This window comes from Salmo salar, chromosome ssa09 (assembly GCF_905237065.1).
Source record: "Salmo salar chromosome ssa09, Ssal_v3.1, whole genome shotgun sequence".
Lineage (NCBI taxonomy): Eukaryota > Metazoa > Chordata > Actinopteri > Salmoniformes > Salmonidae > Salmo > Salmo salar.
In genome coordinates this window covers 87,647,410-87,665,361 of record NC_059450.1, presented here as the reverse complement: position 1 = coordinate 87,665,361, position 17,952 = coordinate 87,647,410, and the positions used below count along the sequence as shown (strand labels likewise).

Below are 17,952 nucleotides of genomic sequence, written 5' to 3'. Positions count from 1 at the left end.
GAGACAATCACAAAGACAGGTGAAACAGATCAGTGCATGACACTGGTATAACCTTTTTTATTCCATGTGCTATGCATTTCGCCAGGATTTTTGCATCGCATCATTGAAGTGTTAGAGGCCTCCAGTTTTTTAAATGGACTGGAGCTTTATACTTACCACCTGGGTCCTGTTTTAGTAGTAATGAAATCCGACCTTCTTGTTGAGTACCTGAAAGTCTACACTTTGTATAAGAGTAATTAAAACATGCTAATAATGGATCTTTGAGTACATCAAAAAAGTCGGATATACCTCTACTCGTGTTCCTTCCTTGCGCTGTTCCTTCCTCTATTTCCTTTATTCGTCTAATCTCTTTTGACCTAAACTGCTTTTGTTTTAATAATGAGTATTGTATTTAATGCCATCTACAAGTACAGTTGAAAGTGTCCCATACAATAAGGGGATCTACTATATCTGTACCAATATCCCCATCCACTTGAATAATTCTGTAAGAGTTATATGGAGGCCAATTAGCTGGTTGTCCGATCGCTTATTGTACAGCACTTTGTGACATCGACTGATGTAAAAAGAGCTTTATAAATACATTTGATTGAAATGTAAGTCGCTCTGGATAAGAGCGTCTGCTGAATTACTAAAATGTAAAATATGAATGTAAAGGGTGAGAGAGAGTTGTGTGTGTGTGTGTATGTGGCTTGTGTGTATTCTACCAGACAAACAGGCTCTCTGCACCTCTACATCCATACATGTTAATATTCTACCAGACAAACAGGCTCTCTGCACCTCTACATCCATACATGTTAATATTCTACCAGACAAACAGGCTCTCTGCACCTCTACATCCATACATGTTAATATTCTACATCTACTCTGATTCAATATGATCCAAAACCAAATAATGTATGGCCATATAAACAAATAAAACAACAGAATGTGTGGCCATATAAACAAACAGAACAAAAGAATGTATGGCCATATAAACAAATAACACAACAAAATGTATGGCCATATACACAAACAACACAACAAAATGTATGACCATATAAACAAATAACACAACAGAATGTATGGCCATATAAACAAATAACACAACAGAATGAATGACCATGTAAACAACACAAAGAATGTATGGCCATACAAACAAACAACACAACAGAATGTATGGCCATACAAACAAACAACACAACAGAATGAATGGCCATGTAAACAACACAACAGAATGTATGGCCATACAAACAAACAACACAACAGAATGAATGGCCATGTAAACAGCACAACAGAATGTATGGCCATACAAACAAACAACACAACAGAATGAATGGCCATGTAAACAACACAACAGAATGTATGGCCATATAAACAAACAACACAACAGAATGAATGGCCATGTAAACAACACAACAGAATGAATGGCCATGTAAACAACACAACAGAATGTATGGCCATATAAACAACACAACAGAATGTATGGCCATACAAACAAACAACACAACAGAATGTATGGCCATACAAACAAACAACACAACAGAATGTATGGCCATACAAACAAACAACACAGCAGAATGCATGATCATACAAACAAACACCACAACAATACAACGCTATTAGACTCAACAACAGAGAAAACATCTGTCTGTCCTATAGAGCTGCCTGGTGTCTCGTTTGTCTGTTCTAGTGGTAATGTAGATGCTAGAACTAGTCAATTACCATTACACAGCAGTCTGACCATGCTTGAGTCCCAAATGGCACATGTTTTTACATTTACATTTTAGTCATTTAGCAGACGCTCTTATCCAGAGCGACTTACAGTACATTTTTTTATTTACATTTTATGTACTGGTCCCCCGTGGGAATCGAACCCACAACCCTGGCGTTGCAAGCGCCATGCTCTACCAACTGAGCTACAGTGGGACCCTATTCCCTTCATAGTGCACTACTTTTGACCAGAACCCTATGGTCCCTGGATCAAAGTAACACACAATATAGGGAATAGGGTGCCATTTTGGATACAGCTGATGTTAGAGGTCTCTGCTCTCCTGTATTTCAGATGATCAAACATCTCTCTGCTCTCCTGTATTTCAGATGATCAAACATCTCTCTGCTCTCCTGTATTTCAGATGATCAAACATCTCTCTGCTCTCCTGTATTTCAGATGATCAGACATCTCTCTGCTCTCCTGTATTTCAGATGATCAAACATCTCTCTGCTCTCCTGTATTTCAGATGATCAGACATCTCTCTGCTCTCCTGTATTTCAGATGATCAAACATCTCTCTGCTCTCCTGTATTTCAGATGATCAAACATCTCTCTGCTCTCCTGTATTTCAGATGATCAGACATCTCTCTGCTCTCCTGTATTTCAGATGATCAAACATATCTCTGCTCTCCTGTATTTCAGATGATCAGACATCTCTCTGCTCTCCTGTATTTCAGATGATCAGACATCTCTCTGCTCTCCTGTATTTCAGATGATCAAACATCTCTCTGCTCTCCTGTATTTCAGATGATCAAACATCTCTCTGCTCTCCTGTATTTCAGATGATCATGAATATATTCTGTAGCTGCCCCTACTGGTGATCGATAAGCATATTTACAGAAAAATATTGCAAACCAACAGAGTGTCCTTCCTCTTTGTCTTCTGCACCGTGCAAACAATCTTCAAGGGTAGACACACACACACACGCATGAAAGCATGCAAGCACACACAGACACACAGGCGTTATTGGATTGTAATGGACCCGACCGTGCGTTTCCTCTGTGTATTGATTCAATCAGCATGCGTATCATGTCCAAGCTCATATCATCTGCTGACACACACACACACACACACACACACACACACACACACACACACACACACACACACACACACACACACACACACACACACACACACACACACACACACACACACACACACACACACACACACACACAACCACCCAGGAAGTGGAATGATCCATCACCATTTAGATAAATACAGCCACTAGTCTAAACAGCCAATCATTTAGGGTGTTATAGGATGACACAATGACCTTGGGAGGTGATAGGTCAATGACATCATTATAACGGAGCCAGACAGTGTCCCAGAATACAACTAATAGTTGCCAGACCATGTTATTAACAGTTTTCCTAATAGATTAGTCTAAATACTAACATACTCACAACTAATATTACAAGAAATGCATTTGAATACTAAATATCAAAATATATTGCATTTGTCACATCACTGACAGCATATAGAACTAATATCCTAACAGAGACATTGTCACATCACTGACCGCATATAGAACTAATATCCTAACAGAGACATTGTCACATCACTGACAACATATAGAACTAATATCCTAACAGAGACATTGTCACATCACTGACCGCATATAGAACTAATATCCTAACAGAGACATTGTCACATCACTGACAACATATAGAACTAATATCCTAACAGAGACATTGTCACATCACTGACAACATTAGGGTTAGGGGCAAGTTATATTCTCCTACATTCCTTTAACATTTCTACAAACTTCAAATTGTTTCCTTTCAAATGGTACCAAGAATATGCATATCCTTGCTTCAGGTCCTGAGCTACAGGCAGTTACATTTGGGCATGTCATTTTAGGCAACATTTTGAAAAGGGGCCAATCCTTAACATATAAAGTGTGTTAATCAAGTTCACACAGGCAGTCCTGCCTCGGATAGAGTATGTAAATGATGTCCAGTGATCAAGGCATTAGCATAATAACAGACTCATAGCATATCATTGTCTTACATTGACATCCCAATTACCTTACCTCATCTCATTATAATCACCTAATGATGTAGACTACACTGTAGATAACAGTCGTTTGTGAACTACAAGACAGATTTCTGTCAGTATTACTAAACACCCATTCTTAATGAGAGCTCTCTACTCTCGTCTGTTCTCATACCATCTTGTCTCCTCTCCTTCTCTCCTTCCTTCTTCCTCCTTCCTCCTCTCTTCTCTCCTTCTCTCTTTCCTTCTCCTTCTCGCCTTCCTTCATCCTCCTTCCTGCTCCAGACCCCAGACCCTGTCACACTGCTCCAGACCCCAGACCCTGTCACACTGCTCCAGACCCCAGACCCTGTCACCCAGACCCTGTCACACTGCTCCAGACCCCAGACCCTGTCACACTGCTCCAGACCCCAGACCCTGTCACACTGCTCCAGACCCCAGACCCTGTCACACTGCTCCAGACCCCAGACCCTGTCACACTGCTCCAGTCCTGGAGGCGCCATGTATTGTGGAGTCCAGCCTGGCTCAGTCAGCAACATCACTGGACCATGAACTCAGGTAGACAGAACACAGAGAAAAGCTCACAGGCAGGCACTCATGCACACACACACACACACACACACACACACACACACACACACACACACACACACACACACACACACACACACACACACACACACACACACACACACGAGCACACACACACGAGCACACACACACGAGCACACACACACACGCACACACACATTGTAGGTAACTTGATACAATGACACAAAAGCCTCCTCAGTGCAGCTGCTAGCTGCCTTATCTCTTCTCTACCTCCTATTTCCTCTCCTCTTTCCTCTCCACATTCTTTCTGGTATTTAGCCGAGACCTTTTCACTTTATATAGCCTTATCAAAGACACCCTGCTCCAGTCCCAGACCCCAGTGCCCTCCAGTCCCCAGACCCAAGACCACTCCAGTCCCCAGACCCCTCCAGTCCCCAGACCCAAGACCCCTCCAGTCCCCAGACCCCTCCAGTACCCAGACCCAAGACCACTCCAGACCCCAGACCCCTCCAGTCCCCAGACCCAAGACCCCTCCAGTCCCCAGACCCCTCCAGTCCCCAGACCCAAGACCACTCCAGACCCCAGACCCCTCCAGTCCCCAGACCCAAGACCACTCCAGACCCCAGGCCCCTCCAGTCTCCTCCAGTCCCCAGGTCCCTCCAGTCCCCAGTCTCCTCCAGACCCCAGGCCCCTCCAGACCCCAGGCCCCTCCAGACCCCAGGCCCCTCCAGACCCCAGGCCCCTCCAGACCCCTCCAGTCCCCAGACCCCTCCAGTCCCCAGTCCCCTCCAGTCTCCTCCAGTCCCCAGGTCCCTCCAGTCCCCAGGCCCCTCCAGACCCATCCAGTCCCCAGTCCCCTCCAGTCCCCAGACCCCTCCAGTCCCCAGACCCCTCCAGTCCCCAGGCCCCTCCAGACCCCAGGCCCCTCCAGACCCCTCCAGTCCCCAGTCCCCTCCAGTCTCCAGTCCCCTCCAGTCTCCTCCAGTCCCCAGTCCCCAGTCCCCTCCAGTCTCCTCCAGTCCCCAGGTCCCTCCAGTCCCCAGGCCCCTCCAGACCCCTCCAGTCCCCAGGTCCCTCCAGTCCCCAGTCCCCTCCAGTCTCCTCCAGTCCCCAGGTCCCTCCAGTCCCCAGTCTCCTCCAGACCACAGGCCCCTCCAGACCCCTCTAGTCCCCAGACCCCTCCAGTCCCCAGTCCCCTCCAGTCTCCTCCAGACCCCAGGCCCCTCCGGACCCCTCCAGTCCCCAGTCCCCTCCAGTCCCCAGACCCCTCCAGTCCCCAGTCCCCTCCAGACCCCAGGCCCCTCCACACCCCTCCAGTCCCCAGTCCCCTCCAGTCTCCTCCAGTCCCCAGGTCCCTCCAGTCCCCAGGCCCCTCCAGACCCCTCCAGTCCCCAGGTCCCTCCAGTCCCCAGTCCCTCCAGTCTCTTCCAGACCCCAGGCTCCTCCAGTCCCCAGTCCCCTCCAGTCTCCTCCAGTCCCCAGGTCCCTCCAGTCCCCAGTCCCCTCCAGTCTCCTCCAGACCCCAGGCCCCTCCAGTCCCCAGTCCCCTCTAGTCCCCTCCAGTCCCCAGACCCCTACCCACCACTCTCTTCTTCTTTCTCCCAGTTCCTTTCTCCATCTCTGCCTACTCTCACCCCCCGCCCTCCCTCCCTCCCTCTCTCTCTCCTCCCTTGTTTGTCTCTCACTCTCCCTCGCTCTTTCCTCCCTTGTTTGTCTCTCACTCTCCCTCGCTCTCTTCTCCCTTGTTTGTCTCTCTCTCCCTCTCTCCCTCCTCCCTTGTTTGTCTCTCTCTCTCTCCTCCCTTGTTTGTCTCTCTCTCTCTCCCCCTCTCTCTCTCTCTCACTCCTCCCTTGTTTGTCTCTCTCTCTCTCCCCCTTCTCCTCCCTTGTTTGTTTGTCTCTCTCTCTCCTCCCTTATTTGTCTCTCTCTCTCCCTCTCCTCCCTTGTTTGTATCTCTCTCCCTCTCCTCCCTTGTTTGTCTCTCTCTCTCTCCTCCCTTGTTTGTCTCTCTCTCTCTCCTCCCTTGTTTGTCTCTCTCTCTCTCCCTCCCTCCCTCTCTCTCACTCTCTCTCTACTCCCTTGTTTGTCTCTCTCTCTCTCTCTCTCTCTCTCTCTCTCTCTCTCTCTCTCTCTCTCTCTCTCTCTCTCTCGTCAGAGGTCAGAAGCTCTGTGACAGGCAGAGATCAGCTGAGTAGTAAGACTATGATTAGGAACTAGGAGTCTTCCTCTGTAGAGAATGGGAGAGAGGTCAGTAAAGTGTATTTAGCGGGATCAGTCGGAAGTGGGAACATCCAGCATCTTTAAAACACTACAACTAATCCCATCTGGATAGGGAGGAAACCACTACTGTAGCATGCTACCTATTCTATAAAGTACAGGTTCCAGAGTTGATTTTTGTCTAAATACAGTCTCCATACAATACTCAAAACACAGACAATACCTGGACAGGTTGGACATCTGATCATCTGCTCTGACAACTGGAAGAAAAAAAAATGTAATACAGCAATGATTTCATATAATTTACATCAGCTGTGAAACACTCAGACTATCCAATGGAACGAGACTGGAGACAGTCATCTCTCTGACCTCACTGGGGAACGGCAGTACGGTATGAATACACACACACACACTGTGAGTTAATGTCCTTTAACAGTTTGGCTTCAGCTCCAGAGGCTGAGACAGAGCCAAAAACAGAACCTGATTGCCTGTGACTGATGCACAAGCCTGAAGCAAAACACTGTGTGTGTGTGTGTGTGTGTGTGTGTGTGTGTGTGTGTGTGTGTGTGTGTGTGTGTGTGTGTGTGTGTGTGTGTGTGTGTGTGTGTGTGTGTGTGTGTGTGTGTGCGTGCGTGCGTGCGTGTTTGTGTGTGTTATGCAGAGCTGCAGATATAGGACAGCTACAGAGGAGTGAATTATCTGGTTGGAACAAGGCCATTGACAGAAGCATTAAAGTGACAATAGAATATTTACAGTCAGAGTCTTCAATTCATTCTGCTGCCTGATAGGCTACACATTAATATGCTGGGGAATGCTCACAACACATTATAGGGAGCCGCGCTGGAAATTAGTCTGGCAAACACACACACACACCCAACGAATGCACGCATGCCCACACACACACTAAAACTAACCCTAGCCCCTAACCCTAACCCTAAAACTAACACTGACCATAACCCTAAAACTAACCCTGACCCTAACACTAAACCTAACCCTAGCTCCCAACCCTGACCCTAAAACTAACCCTGCCCCTAACCCTAACCATAAAACTAACCCTACCCCTAACCCTAACCCTAAAACTAACCCTGACCCTAACACTAAACCTAACCCTAGCTCCTAACCCTGACCCTAAAACTAACCCTGCCCCTAACCCTAACCATAAAACTAACCCTGCCCCTAACCCTAACCCTAAAACTAACCCTAGGCCCTAACCCTAACCCTAAACCTAACCCTAGCTCCAAACTCTGACCCTAAAACTAACCCTGCCCCTAACCCTAACCATAAAACTAACCCTGCCCCTAACCCTAAAACTAACCCTAGGCCCTAACCCTAACCCTAAACCTAACCCTAGCTCCTAGCTCCTAAACCTAACCCTAGCTCCTAACCCTGACCCTAAACCTAACCCTAGCTCCTAACCCTAAACCTAACCCTAGCTCCTAACCCTGACCCTAAACCTAACCCTAGCTCCTAACCCTGACCCTAAACCTAACCCTAGCTCCTAACCCTAAACCTAACCCTAGCTCCTAACCCTGACCCTAAACCTAACCCTAGCTCCTAACCCTGACCCTAAACCTAACCCTAGCTTCTAACCCTGACCCTAAACCTAACCCTAGCTCCTAACCCTGACCCTAAACCTAACCCTAGCTCCTAACCCTGACCCTAAACCTAACCCTAGCTCCTAACCCTGACCCTAAACCTAACCCTAGCTCATAACCCTGACCCTAAACCTAACCCTAGCTCCTAACCCTAAACCTAACCCTAGCTCCTAACCCTGACCCTAAACCTAACCCTAGCTTCTAACCCTGACCCTAAACCTAACCCTAGCTCCTAACCCTGACCCTAAACCTAACCCTAGCTCCTAACCCTGACCCTAAACCTAACCCTAGCTCCTAACCCTGACCCTAAACCTAACCCTAGCTCATAACCCTGACCCTAAACCTAACCCTAGCTCCTAACCCTAAACCTAACCCTAGCTCCTAACCCTGACCCTAAACCTAACCCTAGCTCCTAACCCTGCTGAGGTGGTGACTATGGAAAGAGGAGTAAAGGTGGAAAAAGTTGTGATGATGGGAGAAAACAAAGGGAAAATCAATCCCAACAGTTTCCTGTCTGAACCTTCCCCAATACTAACCTCTCCACACACCAGATACCTCTTACCCACCCCACTTAGTCTGTCTCCAAAAAATAGGGTTCCTTCAGAGCCCACTGTGAGACTCTCCCCTCTACCTTCACCTGGACACTCTACCCCAACATCCCCAGCCACCCCCCCATTCTTGTACCAGCCAACTAGACATGATATGACAAACAGAAACATTTATGACTGGAAAATAAAATCTCTCAAACCGATTGCCATCATTGGAGATTCAAACTTGAAAAGAATACCCTACCATCCGTACAAACACATCCAAATTGACAGTTATCCTGGAGCACAGTTCCACCAGATTACTGGGGTATTGGCAAAATCTACCCCAAATCCTAACACCAAGGTGGTTGTGCTGTCTCTGGGCCTGAACAACAAAGATCAAACACAGAAACAAACACCCATAGGACAACTACAATCACTTCACAGTAAAGCAACAGTGATGTATCCCAATGCAACCATTTACTTCCCCATCATTAACTACTCTCCCCACCTGTCAGAGAAACAACAAACCATGTTGAAATATATTAATTCACACATCGCCACACACTACAACCCCCTATTAGAAATCCACCATTTAGATTTCCACACAGAGAAAGACAATATACACTGGACACCAGATACAGGGGCAAAAATACTCCAACATTGGATGGAACAGCTAAAATAGTGGGGGAGGGTATGCCTACATCACAGCCCCTCCACCAAGACACAAACATCCTTAATCTTTCATCCACATTTCACTTATCACCTTCTGAGACTCGGCTGCTGGAGAGGGGACTCACTTTTATCCCCACACCACTGCATTCTGACTATGGGGACCTCCAGAGGGACATCTACAGGTATCATAGAGCTCTGAAGCTTTTGGACCACTTTGATTATACATCTGATTACCAAACCCTACCATTCACAGCTCCATCCAGATGGGAACCAAAATCACAGACAATATCAGCACCCATTAGGAAACTCATTAAAACCAACACACACATCATCAGATAATTCCATACCGCCACCATAACTTCACAACAGAATATCACAGTAGAAGAAAGACAAGCCATAGCTAAATTAAGGAAACACAAACATATAACCATAAAACCAGCAGACAAAGGCTCAAAGATAATGAAGCCCACCGCCAACTCTCTAACACACAACACTATACTTCTATACCTGCTTCTACACAGATCCAGACACAAATAAAAATTAGACAGATAATATCAGATCTTTATAAAAATAAATACATTACATATAGACAAAAGGAATATCTAGATGGGCCAGACTTACCCAGACAGAGACTCTTCTATCTCCTCCCTAAGATACATCAAACACCAGATACCTGGACAGTCCCTTTTGAGGTCCCGAAGGGAAGACCTATTGTGTCGGACTGTGGGAGTGAGTCCTCGCCAGCAGCGGAGTTTATTGACTACTTCCTCAACCCCATTTCACAAAGGCACCCCAGCTACCTGAAGGACACATACCACTTCATAGACACTCTTCACAACATTCCAGTCCCAGCAAATGCATACCTATTCACCATAGATATAGACTCTCTCTACACTAACATAGATATCTTGTCAGGTTTAACAGCGGTGAAATCTGCACTCCGGAGGTACCCAGATCCAGACAGACCAGACTCACACCTCCTACAGCTTCTAGAACTTGGATTAAGAAACAATGACTTCACATTCAATAATAAACACTACTTACAGATTCATGGGACGGCGATGGGTAAAAAGTTTGCCCCAGCCTATGCTAATATTTATATGGCGGACTGGGAGTTGACAGCCTTAGATAAATGCCCATTGCATCCCATGTTTTATAGACGATACCTGGATGATATCTTCGGAGTGTGGGAACACGATCTGGTACATTTCAAAACGTTCATCGAAATACTCAATAACCATCATCCGACCATAACTGTTAAATATGTCATTCACCCACATACAATCAACTTCCTGGATACAACAATATTCTTTCCAGATACTGACACACACATAGTCTCTTTACAAACAAAAGTATACTTTAAAGACACAGACACACATGCCTTACTTCACAAGTCCAGTTATCACCCAAAACATACATTCATTGGTATTGTAAAATCACAACTCATTCGATTCCATAGACTATGTACACAACAGAAAGACTTTCATCTAGCCACACAGACTCTTTTTAGTGCACTGAGGAAGAGGGGATATTCAAAGAGATCACTGAGGTACATAAAGGCTAACACACTGGCGGGCTTCCCCCAAAACAGATTGCCTGATCCTCCTAACCCTACCTCTAACACTAACCTTAACACTAACCTTAACACTAACCTTAACACTAACCTTAACACTAACCTTAACCCTAACCTTAACCCTAACCTTAACCCTAACCGTAACCCTAACCTTAACCTTAACCCTAACCCTAACCCTTACCCTTTCCCGATTCTGGGTCCGTATCCCTATCACCCCCATCCTATCCCTGTTCTCCACCCTCAGACCTTTCCCAGACCCCCTGTTCCCATTCCCCCAACAGACACAGAACCCCACATTATACCCATTATCAGCACCTTCTCTGACGTAAACAGACTCCTTCACTCTAGACTGAAAGCCACTTTCACCCAAACACAACGCACATTTCCCCCACTTCAGGAATTCAGACCCATATCAGCTTTCCGCAGAAACCCCAACTTAAGGGATCTCTTAATTTTTGCTACATTTTCCAATAAACCCACTCCTAAACTACCCATTGAACAACAGTATTATAGACAACTCTCACACATTCAAAATCCACATGCACAAACCTCCAGTCCTATCTCACAACTCATGACCATTCAAAGCACTAATATTGTCTATGCCATAACATGCACACTATGCCATAACATTTATATAGGAGAAACCGGTCACACAGTCTTGACACGCCTCAAACAGCACCTCTACACAATTGAAAAAAACATTTTACAAACACACCTGGTCCAACATTTTCAAACCCACCCAACCACCTCCCTCCGTATTACCGGTCTGGAGATGAAATCCACCTGGACCACAGGCCAGAGGAAGGCGGCCGAATCCAGGTGGATTTCAAAACTTAATACTTTGGCTCCACTGGGCATGAACATTAAAGAATAATAGAAAACACTAATAGTGGGAGGGGGTGGGGACCTAATTAAGAGGGCTGGAGGGGCCACTGGAACGAGGAGGAGGTTAAAATAATAAAAAAGAAGCATTTGATTGCTGAACCTGGTGGTGTCTTTTTTTGTATTTGGTGCTGAATTGTATTATATTATACATTTTAACACGACAGGTGATTCCTTCATCTTATTTACTTGATTATTTATTCAACTTTTAAAAGAAATCACATTTTTCTTTTTTAGTTATCTAATTGATCTGGTAGGCGTGTTTTAATGTGATTTTATATGAAATTTGGTTTTAAGGTTAAACATTTTACTCCCAGGTTGTTTTTGGATGATTGTCCTCCTCCTACTTTTGAATTGTTGTGGGTGGCCCCTCGGAGCTCTCAGTCTCCCATGTCCTCCCACTTTCTCCGGACCGGTAGGGGGTGCAATAGGCCCGTGCAACCCAAGGTTTGACACCAACACAAACATAAACCCTCTTAATCCTAACCCTGACCCTAAACCTAATCCTAGCTCATAACCCTGACCCTAAACCTAACCCTAGCTCATAACCCTTAAATTCTTGTTAATCTAACTGCACTGTCCAATTTACAGTAGCCATTACAGTGAAAGAATACCATGCTATTGTTTGAGGAGAGTGCACAGTTTTGAATGTGAAAAGTTACTAATAAACAAATTAGGCACATTTGGGCAGTCTTGAAACAACATTTTGAACAGAAATGCAATGGTTCCTTGGATGAGTCTAAAACTGTGCACATACACTGCTGCCATCTAGTGGCCAAACTCTAAATTGCCCCCTGGCTGGAATAATACATTATGGCCTTTCTCTTGCATTTCAAAGATGATGGTACAAAAAAATTGTTGTTTTTTTCTTTGTATTATATTTTACCAGATATGTTATATTCTCCTACATTCCTTTAACATTTCCACAAACTTCAAATTGTTTCCTTTCAAATGGTACCAAGGATATGCATATCCTTGCTTCAGGTCCTGAGCTACAGGCAGTTACATTTGGGCATGTCATTTTAGGCAAAAAAAATTAAAAAAGGGGCCAATCCTTAACATATAAAGTGTGTTAATCAAGTTCACACAGGCAGTCCTGCCTCGGATAGAGTATGTAAATGATGTCCAGTGATCAAGGCATTAGCATAATAACAGACTCATAGCATATCATTGTCTTACATTGACATCCCAATTACCTTACCTCATCTCATTATAATCACCTAATGATGTAGACTACACTGTAGATAACAGTCGTTTGTGAACTACAAGACAGATTACTGTCAGTATTACTAAACACCCATTCTTAATGAGAGCGCTCTACTCTCGTCTGTTCTCGTACCATCTTGTCTCCTCTCCTTCTCTCCTTCCTTCATCCTCCTTCCTCCTCTCTTCTCTCCTTCTCTCCATCCTCATTTCCTTCCTCCTCTCCTTCTCGCATTCCTCCTTTCTCCTTCCTTCTCTCCTTCCTTCTCTCCTCTTCTTCCGTCTCTCCTTCCTCCTTCCTCATCTCCTTCTCTTCTTCTCTCTTTCCTTCTCTTCTTCTCTCTTTCCTTCTCTTCTTCAATCTTTCCTTCTCTCTGCCCTTCTCTCCTTCTTGCCTTCTCTCTTTCATTCTCTCCATCTCTCTTTCCTCCTCTCCTTCCTCCTTCCTCCTTCCCTCCTTCCTCCTCTTTCTCTCCTTCCTTCTCTGCTTCTCTCCTTCTCTCCTTCCTCCTCTCCTTCTCCTTCTCTCCTTCCTCCTCTTCTTCTCCTTCCCTCCTTCCTCCTTTTCTCCTTCCCCTCATCTCCTCGCCTCTCATTGCCTCTCTCCTCTTCTTCCGTCTCTCCTTCCTCATCTCCTTCTCTTCTTCTCTTCTTCTCTTCTTCTCTCTTTCCTTCTCTCTGTCCTTCTCTCCTTCTTGCCTTCTCTCTCATTCTCTCCATCTCTCCTTCCTCCTCTCCTTCCTCCTCTTTCTCTCCTTCCTCCTCTGCTTCTCTCCTTCCTCCTTTCCTTCTCCTTCTCTCCTTCCTCCTCTCCTTCCCTCCTTCCTCCTTCCCCTCATCTCCTCGCCTCTCATTGCCTCCTCTCCTCTCCTTCTCAACATTCCAGTGTCTCCCTCTCACTGTCTCCATCCATTAAAGAAAAAAAGAAGAAACAACTGTGATGCAGCTGTTCTCACTCTGCGGTGTTATAGTAATAATCACCATGGTTACAGGTGTTCTCACTCTGTGGTGTTATAGTAATAATCACCATGGTTACAGCTGTTCTCACTCTGCGGTGTTATAGTAATAATCACCATGGTCACAGCTGTTCTCACTCTGCGGTGTTATAGTAATAATCACCATGGTTACAGGTGTTCTCACTCTGCGGTGTTATAGTAATAATCACCATGGTTACAGGTGTTCTCACTCTGCGGTGTTATAGTAATAATCACCATGGTTACAGGTGTTCTCACTCTGCGGTGTTATAGTAATAATCACCATGGTTACAGGTGTTCTCACTCTGCGGTGTTATAGTAATAATCACCATGGTTACAGGTGTTCTCACTCTGCGGTGTTATAGTAATAATCACCATGGTTACAGCTGTTCTCACTCTGCGGTGTTATAGTAATAATCACCATGGTTACAGGTGTTCTCACTCTGCGGTGTTATAGTAATAATCACCATGGTTACAGGTGTTCTCACTCTGCGGTGTTATAGTAATAATCACCATGGTTACAGGTGTTCTCACTCTGCGGTGTTATAGTAATAATCACCATGGTTACAGGTGTTCTCACTCTGCGGTGTTATAGTAATAATCACCATGGTTACAGGTGTTCTCACTCTGCGGTGTTATAGTAATAATCACCATGGTTACAGGTGTTCTCACTCTGCGGTGTTATAGTAATAATCACCATGGTTACAGGTGTTCTCACTCTGCGGTGTTATAGTAATAATCACCATGGTTACAGCTGTTCTCACTCTGCGGTGTTATAGTAATAATCACCATGGTTACAGGTGTTCTCACTCTGCGGTGTTATAGTAATAATCACCATGGTTACAGCTGTTCTCACTCTGCGGTGTTATAGTAATAATCACCATGGTTACAGGTGTTCTCACTCTGCGGTGTTATAGTAATAATCACCATGGTTACAGCTGTTCTCACTCTGCGGTGTTATAGTAATAATCACCATGGTTACAGGTGTTCTCACTCTGCGGTGTTATAGTAATAATCACCATGGTCACAGCTGTTCTCACTCTGCGGTGTTATAGTAATAATCACCATGGTTACAGGTGTTCTCACTCTGCGGTGTTATAGTAATAATCACCATGGTCACAGCTGTTCTCACTCTGCGGTGTTATAGTAATAATCACCATGGTCACAGCTGTTCTCACTCTGCGGTGTTATAGTAATAATCACCATGGTCACAGCTGTTCTCACTCTGTGGTGTTATAGTAATAATCACCATGGTCACAGCTGTTCTCACTCTGCGGTGTTATAGTAATAATCACCATGGTTACAGGTGTTCTCACTCTGCGGTGTTATAGTAATAATCACCATGGTTACAGGTGTTCTCACTCTGCGGTGTTATAGTAATAATCACCATGGTCACAGCTGTTCTCACTCTGCGGTGTTATAGTAATAATCACCATGGTCACAGCTGTTCTCACTCTGCGGTGTTATAGTAATAATCACCATGGTTACAGGTGTTCTCACTCTGCGGTGTTATAGTAATAATCACCATGGTCACAGCTGTTCTCACTCTGTGGTGTTATAGTAATAATCACCATGGTTACAGGTGTTCTCACTCTGCGGTGTTATAGTAATAATCACCATGGTTACAGGTGTTCTCACTCTGTGGTGTTATAGTAATAATCCCCATGATTACAGGTGTTCTCACTCTGTGGTGTTATAGTAATAATCACCATGGTCACAGCTGTTCTCACTCTGTGGTGTTATAGTAATAATCACCATGGTCACAGCTGTTCTCACTCTGCGGTGTTATAGTAATAATCACCATGGTCACAGCTGTTCTCACTCTGTGGTGTTATAGTAATAATCACCATGGTAACAGCTGTTTCCTCCTGCTTTTATTGGCCATATCTAAGACTGGCCAATAAAAATAAAATATTAAGATGGGCAAAAGAACAGACACTGGACAGAGGAACTCTGCCTAGAAGGCCAGCATCCGGAGTCGCCTCTTCACTGTTGACGTTGAGACTGGTGTTTTGTGGGTACTATATAATGAAGCTGCCAGTTGAGGACTTATGACGCGTCTGTTTCTCAAACTAGACACTAATGTACTTGTCCTCTTGCTCAGTTGTGCACCGGGGGCCTCCCACTCATCTTTCTATTCTGTTTAGAGCCAGTTTGCGCTGTTCTGTGAAGGGAGTAGTACACAGCGTTGTACGAGATCTTCAGTTTCTTGGCAATTTCTTGAATGAAATAGCCTTCATTTCTCAGGACAAGAATAGACTGATGAGTTTCAGTTCTTTGTTCTTGGTCATTTTGAGCCTGTAATCGAACCCACAAATGCTGATTCTCCAGATACTCAACTAGTCTAAAGAAGGCCAGTTTTATTGCTTCTTTAAATCAGTTAAACAGTTTTCAGCTGTGCTAACATAATTGCAAAAGGGTTTTCTAATGATCAATTAGCCTTTTAAAACGTGCCATTGGAACACAGGAGTGATGGTTGCTGATAATGGGCCTCTGTACGCTTATGTAGATATTCAATTTTAAAAAATCTGCCGTTTCCAGCTACAATAGTCATTTACAACATTAACAATGTCTACACTGTATTTCTGATCAATTTGATGTTATTTTAATGGACAAAAAAAGTAGCTTTTCTTTCCAAAACAAGGACATTTCTAAGTGACCCCAAACTATTGAACGGTAGTGTATACTCAGTAAATTCTGACCTTTCTCTCTCTCTGTAGTAAATATGTGATTTAATAGTCCTCTACTGCAGGGCATCCAGAACGCGACAAACAAAGACATGTTGACTTTTGCATTTGGTTTGTAAATATCAACATTCACATGAGTAAGATTATTTATTTCTTTATTAGTCCATTATAAATAATTTAGTTTACTTGTGGCTCAAAGATAACAGGACAGTTTCGGAAGACAGATGGGTCCAGAGTAACTGGATGAGTAATTCCTTGGTATGGCTTTAGCTCAGCAGGCTACACTGTCACACCAGTTGGTCACACCAGTTGGTCACACCAGTTGGTCTTCAATAGTTCTGAGAAAACAACCAATAGGTAGGGGGGAGGAAAGAGACGTTCTAAGAGACATAAAAGTGATGTCACATGGAAGAAATAGAATACATCTAGATATGCCTATAGATACACATTTAATGTTAATGTTGTTGAATAAATGCTGTGACACACACACACGCGCGCACACACACATGCGCACGCACACGCACACACAGTGCCAGGCCATGATCATTTTATTTTATGTCAATTAGCATATGCTAATAGATTGCCACTGCCTCACCGTTTGCCTCAAAATTGCTCTCATTTTGATCTGCATATTAATTATCCAGAGAAGAAGAAGAGAGAGAGATGAGAAGACCAGCCATAAAAAGGTTTTGTTTTGTTAAAATTAGTGCACTATATCGGGAATAGGGTGCCATTGGAAGAGACAACCTTAATGAAATCAGCAGGTTTGATGTGTCCTCTTTAATTTATATAATAAAGAAGGCTTTCTACAGTCAACAGCAGCAATTCACCTTATAATTAAGGCCTTTATTAAGAGTCTAGACATTTCAGCCTGACTATTGAATGATTCATCTTTCAGAGTGAGTTAATACACACACACCAGTAAGATCTGCTTGGCTTACCTCTGCCTCTGTCAGTGTTGGCTCTGGAGGACCTGGTATTTCCCTAAACGATAAATACACAAACTGACTACATTTTTAATGCAACTCATTTTTCAAGGCATTACACTTCTGTCACTAGGGATGGCTTTGTGTTGATGGGCTATAGATGGGTTTGCTCCATATAACTAGCTCTGACACGAGGAGTCAGGAACCCCCTCTAAATGTGTAACATTCCATCTTCCTGACAGGTCCACTAATCATTGGGTTGAACCAAAACAGAGGTAATAGGTGAGGCCCAAATTGATACCAAATTATCCCTAATAATCACCCCCTGAAGGTAATTAACGCCTGGGCGGTGTCGTGTGTGTGTGTGTGTGTGTGTGTGTGTGTGTGTGTG

The 17,952-nt window shown here is 44.4% G+C and overlaps 1 non-coding gene across 1 annotated transcript; it reads right to left on the bottom strand.

The window, feature by feature from the left end:
• Positions 1–1,831: 1,831 nt before the first annotated feature.
• trnaa-ugc (transfer RNA alanine (anticodon UGC)) lies at positions 1,832–1,908 on the bottom strand. The gene has a single exon. It is a non-coding gene; the product is annotated as a tRNA-Ala (tRNA).
• Between the last annotated feature and the right edge of the window lie 16,044 nt (positions 1,909–17,952).